This window comes from Crocuta crocuta, unplaced genomic scaffold, assembly GCF_008692635.1.
Source record: "Crocuta crocuta isolate KB4526 unplaced genomic scaffold, BGI_CrCroc_1.0 scaffold170, whole genome shotgun sequence".
In the NCBI taxonomy this organism is placed as follows: Eukaryota; Metazoa; Chordata; class Mammalia; order Carnivora; family Hyaenidae; genus Crocuta; species Crocuta crocuta.
The window spans coordinates 10,300,190-10,308,086 of NW_027527853.1; positions in this window are offsets into that span (position 1 = coordinate 10,300,190).

The window sequence follows — 7,897 nt, forward strand, 5'->3', positions numbered from 1 at the left end:
CACGCGCCACAGTCTTATGTGTCAGCTTCTGCTTCCAAGTCCTTCTCACATGCTACCTGCTCAAAGTTGGGGCACATCCTAAGTTGAGAAGAGCTGATGTGGTCCACAGTGAGAGTTCCCAGGAAGGGGTGTTCTGGTGCTGCAGGGGAAGGAAGAGAGCCAAAGGCATCGATGCCAGGCTGTGACATTTCAGAGGGAGTGTCTGCAGCCCCAGCTACCCAGGTCTGTCCTAGAGCAGCGGTGCCTCCGCTTGTGACAGTGAGCCGAGAGCTGGGGAGGTTTCTCAAGCTGCACTTGAGAAGCATCAGATAAGAACTGCTAATACTCACATTTACAATGGGCCACGCACTCTGTGAAGTACTTTACAGAACAGGGTAGCTGCCCTGGGCTGCCCCCGCCCTCCCATCCTCAGGCCATGTGACAATGTGTGGCTTCAGAGGCTGTATTATAAAAGGCATTGCCGCCTCCCCCTTTCTTTTAGGTTGCCGCCCGGGGGGGGAGCAGCTGAAATTCTTTCTGGACACTCAGGGGGCCCACAGAGAGAGCCCTAAACAACTTGCCAGCCACGTGAATGAGCCCCGGTGGAAGAAGGTCCCTCAGTCATGCCTGTGCATGATTGCAAGCTGCGTGAGACATACCAGAAAGAACCACGCGCCCAAGTTTTGCTCAAACTTCTGGCCAACAGAACCCAAAGAGATCACGAATTATTATTGATATTTTTAAACCTTTAAATTTGGGGTGATGTGTTATATAGCAATGAATAAGTAATACACATTAATCACTGATTTAATCACAGCAAAAAAAAATTAAGGAGTAAGCATACTATTATCTTTATTTAATAAATGTGGAAATAGGGGCCGACAGCCAGTGCACATTTGGGAGAGCCATATGGTGTTGAATCCATATGGGTTGTGTCTCACTGCAGTATTCAACAAGTAGCCAAATTTAATTTTAAAAGGTTTTTAATGAAAAGTTTTGTTTTTCAGTTGAATTAGTTAATTTCTAGTGGTCAGTGTGGCAAGTGGCTACCATATTGGAAAGAATGGATAAAGAACATTTATGTCCTTGCAGAAAGTTTGATTGGACAGTATCAGAATCCTGCTTGAATTCACTGAGGGATTTACCACCTTGTTAGCAGGTCCCAGAGTATAAGTGATTGAATGGTACAGGCTGAGGGTTCTGGGCTTTAAGAATCCATTCCCTACTCTGGATATATGGGGTTGGAAGAGATGCACACCTCATAGAGCCCCTCCACCTCCTTTCCATCTTCCTCAGGTTCCTCTGGTATTCTCTTGTCATTTAATATACCCACATTCACTGTGCCAAGGCATCAGTCTTGATGGGCCTGGGGTCCTCTTCTCTCCAGCCCATCACTGCTTGGTTTTCTGTCCATTGATCCCTAATCCACTACACAAACCAGTTACTCAGCCCACACCCCATGCTGGGTCATGGACACACCAAGGAAAATAAATTTCAACCTCTTTCTTCATGGACCTCATAGTCTGATGAGGGGTTCACTGCAAAGTGGTGCTGGGACTTGTAATAGAAGAATCTCTGAGGAGCTATGGAAAGACAGAGAATGAAACAGGAAACATGCTTCTTCCTATAGGGGTTTGGGAAGGACACACAAAAAGACAGTGTTTAAATTGGTCTAGGCATTCAAAGAGGCCCTGGAAAACAGAGAAGAAAGGTAGGAGCATGCCAGACACAGACCATGACTTCAGGGAGCATAATTTGCTCCAGGAGGAGTGAAGTCTGAAGAAGCCAAATAATAAGATTAAAAAACGAGTCATGCCAGGTTATATGGGGCCTCCAACGCATGCTAAGAAATGTGGGCTTTGTATAGGAAATGGAGGAATTGCCTTGGCATTCGCATTTAGTTTGGGGGCTACGTTCCAAATGTAAAGCCACCCGGTAATGGATGTACATTGGAGGAGTGGCTGCCGCCATTTTGGATGTGGTTCTTCCAACTCCCCACTGACTCTCTGGGCTCAGGTGACTGGTGGAGAATAGCACGTAGGAATATAGGAAGAGACTGACAGCCCAGGTGTAGAGATATTCTAGCCATTAGAAGGGCTAGAGGTCAGTTCACTGAAAATGAACTTGCCTATAGCCAATTCACAGTGCATGTCAGAGGAACACCATAAACATGGTTGGGCAGGTTATTGCAGCTCTTTTGCCAACAATAGCAGAAACAGGGCCAGAAGTCTAGGCCAAAGAAGTGCCAAATACGGGGTCAGGACACAGAGCCACAAAGGGGGCAAGGCAGTAAACTATATTTAAGGGAAGACCCACCATTCACATATGCAAATGGCATGGGAGAGGGGATGGGCTAAATGGGTAAGAGGCATTAAGGAATCTACTCCTGAAATCATTATAGCACTATATGCTAACTAACCAGGATACAAATTTAAAAAATAAATTAAGTTTTAAAAAATTACCAAAAAAATGAATTCACATATGCAGAGGACAGAAGGAACTAAACCTGGGAGCCAAATCCTCAATACCTCAGCGAGCAAGTCACTCTGTGATTTGGAATTTGGTCACTTGATTCCCGTTGAACTAGCCACTAGCAAGTTGTTTCTCAGCGAATTACTCTGCCTCCCAGAAAAAGGCCCCAAGTAGTCTACACATTTGGCTTTCAGGCCATTCACTCTGGTCACCTACCCAGGCATAAGTAAAAAGTTTAAGGAAAACTGAGTTTCTTCAACTCTCCGCACTCCCTATTTCCTCATCTCACAGCTCAAATCGTCTTAATAGAAGGCTGACATCTCTTTCCATGGTTGTTTCAGTCCTTTTTCTGGTTCTCTTCCATCTTCACTAAAATGTCCTTTCTTTTTGTCTCTTTCTCTGTCGTTCTCTGGCTCTTGCCCTCACTCTCCCGCTCGCTCTTGCTCTTGCTTCCTATAAACAATGATATAAATTACCACTTAGCTTGAGCTTTTCAGCGTATTCTTGGTCTTTATGGAGGTCTTTACGGCATGCTCCATAATGGATCACCTTTGTGGAAAAGCACAATCCCTGTAATTAGGGGCACTTTGATGGAGAGCCCAAGCTCCATAACTCAGGAGATCATAAGCATTTCTACTCTGGTGAAGTCCAGTTTAATGCAAAAGAAACATGTGTTTCCTGTCCCTTATTCTAAATCGATTGGACCATTTGTCTAATTTAAACACTCTATAAATTACATATATCCTCCAAAGATAGGGACGAGGTTGAGATACTTGATATATGCTTTTTCATATGGCTTGAATCCATCACTGTCTTCCACAAGGCCCCTTAGCTTTCTCCTGAGTGGATGGAGGCCCCGTAACTCTCTGATCTCCTTCATTTTCTCTGACACCCTTTAGGATCTCTGTTCAGATAGTTTGGCCAAAGAATTACAACTGACTTTCAGAAGGCATGGAATGAGGGCTAAACTAGCATTGCATCCCTGACCATCTTAGGTTCAGTTGGCACCACCATCAAATTTTCTCCAGTTTCTCTTCCCACTTTGTCCATTAATATAATACAAGACTTGGACAAGGGGAAAATTCAGGAAGGTACACTGGGTACTGATACTTGCAGCATGCAATTACGCACCATATTTGGCTGAGTTAGCACAGTTGAATTTTAAGAAAAGACTTGTTCCAATTATTTAGTTTCTCTGATACGTGAACCTTCCAGAAGAGTAAAGATCTCTCTAGGATTTAGCGTCTCCGACTTCAGGTACCCTTGACTTCTCAAATCTTGTTAGGGAAATTACAGTCTAGCTATCAATTGAACTTTCTTTCACTGTAAATCAATGAGATTTCATTTTGTTTTCAAAAGCTGGTCTTTGTTCTCGTGCCCATCCATTAAATCACATATTAAGAGAATATATAACTGGAAGGGAAATAAGAGCTCAGTGAATTCAAGCCCATTACTCTATAAATAGGCTGAAATCAAGCAAGGGATAAGAACTGGATATGAGACTCATAGAAAAAGATACTAATGCCTAATAAACATATGAAAGATGAATTACTTGAGTAAAATTGTATTTAATTTTTTTAACTTATTTTTGAGAGAGAGAGAGTGAACACACACAAGGGGTGATGGGGCAGAGAGAGAAGGAGATACAGGATCCAAAGCAGGCTCCAGGCTCTTAACTGTCAGCACAGAGTCCAATGTGGGGCTCAAACTCACAAACCATGAGATCATGACCTGAGCCAAAGTCAGATGCTTAACTGACTGAGCCACCCAGGCGCCCCTACCTGAGTGAATTTTAAAACACATTATGATGTGGAGGAAGAAACCAAGAGAACTGATTACCATTGAGACAAAGAAGCATGCACTGATTTGAGGAAAATTGGTATCTTCCATATTAAGTCTTCCCATTTAGAGACATGATTGATTTCTCCATTTATTTGGGTCATGTTATATCCTTCAGTGCATGTAATTGCTTCATTTATGTAGATGTATGTTTTTTGTTAAATTTGATTTTTTTACTTCCCTTTCAGAGTTTTCTTATTTCCAGGTCGTTCCCCCTGTTCCTTAGTCTTTTATAACACATTTGGTTATTATGTCACATTAAATAAGAAATAAACAAGAACTTTAGCAAAAGTTCAAGCAACATTCTCTGAGGACAGTGGGGGAACATGAAAATCTTATTGAAAGCAGTGTTGAAATCGGTCTTTAAAGTGTGGGGCAGTTTTTGACACATGGTATATAAAAAAGTGCAGATGAGAAAGGAGATGATGATGATTAATGAAATGCATGAGGGATTAGGGTGGGTTCTAGTTCAGAAGTCACTGGAATGTGGGTAGCAGAGCACAGAGATGTACTTGCCCCATTGAGGGAACATTCCAGAATGGTTCAGAGTTCTGAGTACTTTCAGGACACACTACCTCTCTCTTTTCAGTCTCCTGCACCCTAAGCCCAGAGCCTTTGAATTTCTCCCTTTTTCACACACTCTCTCTTCCCCCAAGTTGACACCTGAGAGCTCTAGACCTTCTAACTGGAATAAAAGCCTTGAAAAAATCAACCCTCTGCAGAAAGACCCACTGCTGCATCATTTCTGTCTTTGGGTCCCACTGGTTTTACCTACGTGGGTGTGGGCTCTACCTTTAACCTTTGCTCTCCTTAACTTGGACATCTCCTGTCACTGCACTTGGGCAATTAAATTTTGCCTCTGTTTCTTCCAGTTCACTCTAACCACTTGATATGGCTTTGGACTCCACCACCTAATCCTCCAGCCTGTCGATGGTTTTCCTAGCTGTCCCATCTAGTACTGATTGAGAGACCTGTGAAGTCTCAGTCACATCCAAGTGCAACAATTCCATTTAAACCTGTCATTAGCACCATGAGGCCAAACTTTCTCAGGACTTTGTAGCATTAAATGTGACCTGATGGGTGCTTCCTGTGTTTCTTTTCCTTTGCCTCAGGGAGAAGTATCCTTAACAAATTGATAACTTGAAGAAGGCCCACCAATCTGTATCTATGGACACTTGACAGAATACCTCTAATGGCTCAACCAGAAGCGAAGTTCAGTAAGAAACCCCAATAAGGAAAACCACCTATAAATAAGGAGGCTCATATTGAATTCACCACACCTTACTGATTTTCAAGAGGTGGGTTGTGACTAGTAAATGAGAATGAGAACAACAGTTCCAGGAATTGGTCCAATCCTGAGGTGCCTCAGCAGAAGGTAGGCCACCTCTGAGAAATAAGAAGACACCTTACCCACCTTCTATTTTGGTTTCTCATGTGTCTATCTAGAAAGTTAAAAGCAACTTTCCTAAACTCCCTAGCAGCTAAGATTCTGGGTGATTTCATTTCTGCCAATTAGATGAGCCTCTCAACTTTAATTCAGAATAGAATTAAATAAATTCTGTCAATGGACCAGATACATCAGTTGAAAGACAGAGATTGGCAGAGTACATTTAAAAACATGATCCAAATATATGTGGTCTAAAAAAATTCACTTCAAATGTAATAATACAGGCGGATTGAAAGTAAAAGAATAGGAAAAGATAAATTATGCAAACATTAATCAAAGAAAGAAGGGAAAACTATATTAGTATCAAATAAAGTAGATTTCAGAGCAAAAATCATCACCAGAGATATTATTAATGATAAAATTCAATCTACTACAAAAACAGTAATGCTAAATGTGTACACATCAAAGGACAGAGCTGCAAAATATGTAAAGTAAAAAGTGACAGAACTGAAATGAGAAGTAGACAAATCAGCAATAATCATTGGAAACGCCAAAATCCTTGTTAACAATTGATAAAATAACTAGACAGGAAACGGGCAAGAATGCCATCAGGCAACAGGACGTATCCACATTCATAGAACACTCCACTCAACAGATTGCACATTGTTTGCAACTGCCCACAAAATATATGCCAAGATAGATACTCGCTTAGGCTCTGAGGCGAGGCTCGACAAATTTAAAAGAATTGAAATCACAGAGAGCATATTCTCTGGCCACAATAAAATCAAACTAGCAATCAATAACAGATGGATATCAGGAAAATCTCCAAACATTTGGAAACTAAACAGGATACTGTTAAATAATGCATGAGTCAAAGAGGACATCTCAGTGGAAATCAAAACTACATTGAATTAAATTAAAATGGAAATAAAACATCAAAATTTCTGTGACACAGCTAAAAGCAGTGCTGAGAGGGAAACGTATAGCATTAAATGCATGCATTAGAAGAGGAAAGCTCTCAATAATTTAAGCACTTCCCACAAAAGAATCTGGAAAAAGAAGAGAAAAATAAATCCAGAGCAAGTTCCTGGAAATAATAAAGATTAGATATCAGTGAGGCTGAAAACAGAAATAAATGGGGAAATCAATGAAACGAAGAGCTTTGGAAAGTGTGATGAACTGACAAACCTCTAGCAAGATGGGCAAATTTTTTAAAAGACAAAATTATCCAAATCAGAATACAGTGCTTGCTTCGGCAGCACATATACAAAATCAGAAATATAACAGGGGATATCACTACAGACCATTCAGACATCAAAAGGAGAATAAGGTAATATTATAAACAACTCAACACACATACATTTGAATACTTAGATTAAGTGGACCTATCCTTGAAAAGGACAAGTTATCACTGTTTATCCAGTATAAATAAATAGTGTGAAGAGCCTATAACTACTAAGAAAATAGAATTTGTAACTTAAAAATTCCCAGATATAAATCTTCAGGCCTAGATAGTTTCACCAAGAATTCTACAAAACATTTAAAGCAACACAAATTCTATACATCTTTTCCAGAAAATAAAGGAAAAGGAAACACTTCATCAAAATTAAAAAACCTATGTTAATAGAATGATAAGCGAAATCACAGAAACATGAGAAAATATTCACATATCCAACACAAGACTAATATCTAGAATATATAAAGGAGCCTCAAAACCCAACAGTAAAAACAAAAATAATAACTGAATTTAAGAAATGCACAAAGAAGGGCGCCTGGGTGGCTCAGTCAGTTGAGGGTCTGACTTCAGCTCAGGTCATGATCTCGTGGTCAGTGAGTTCAATCCCCACATCAGGTTCTGTGCTGACAGGTCAGAGCCTGGAGCCTGCTTTGTATCCTGTCTCCCTCTCTCTCTCTTTGCCCCTCCCCTGCTCACACTCTGTTCTCTCTGTCTCTGAAAAATGAATAAACATTAAAAAAATTTTTTAAAGAGAAATACACAAAGACACTAAGAGAAATTTTAACAAAGAGGGTATAAAGATGGAAAATAAGCACCTAAAATGATACTCAGCATCAGTAGCCTTTAAGGAAATGCAAATTAAAACCACAATTAGCTCTCACTATACACCTATCAGAATGGCTAAAATCAAGAGGTAACGCCATCAAATGCTGGCACGGATGCAGAAAAATTGGATCACTCATACACTGCTCAAGGGAATGTAA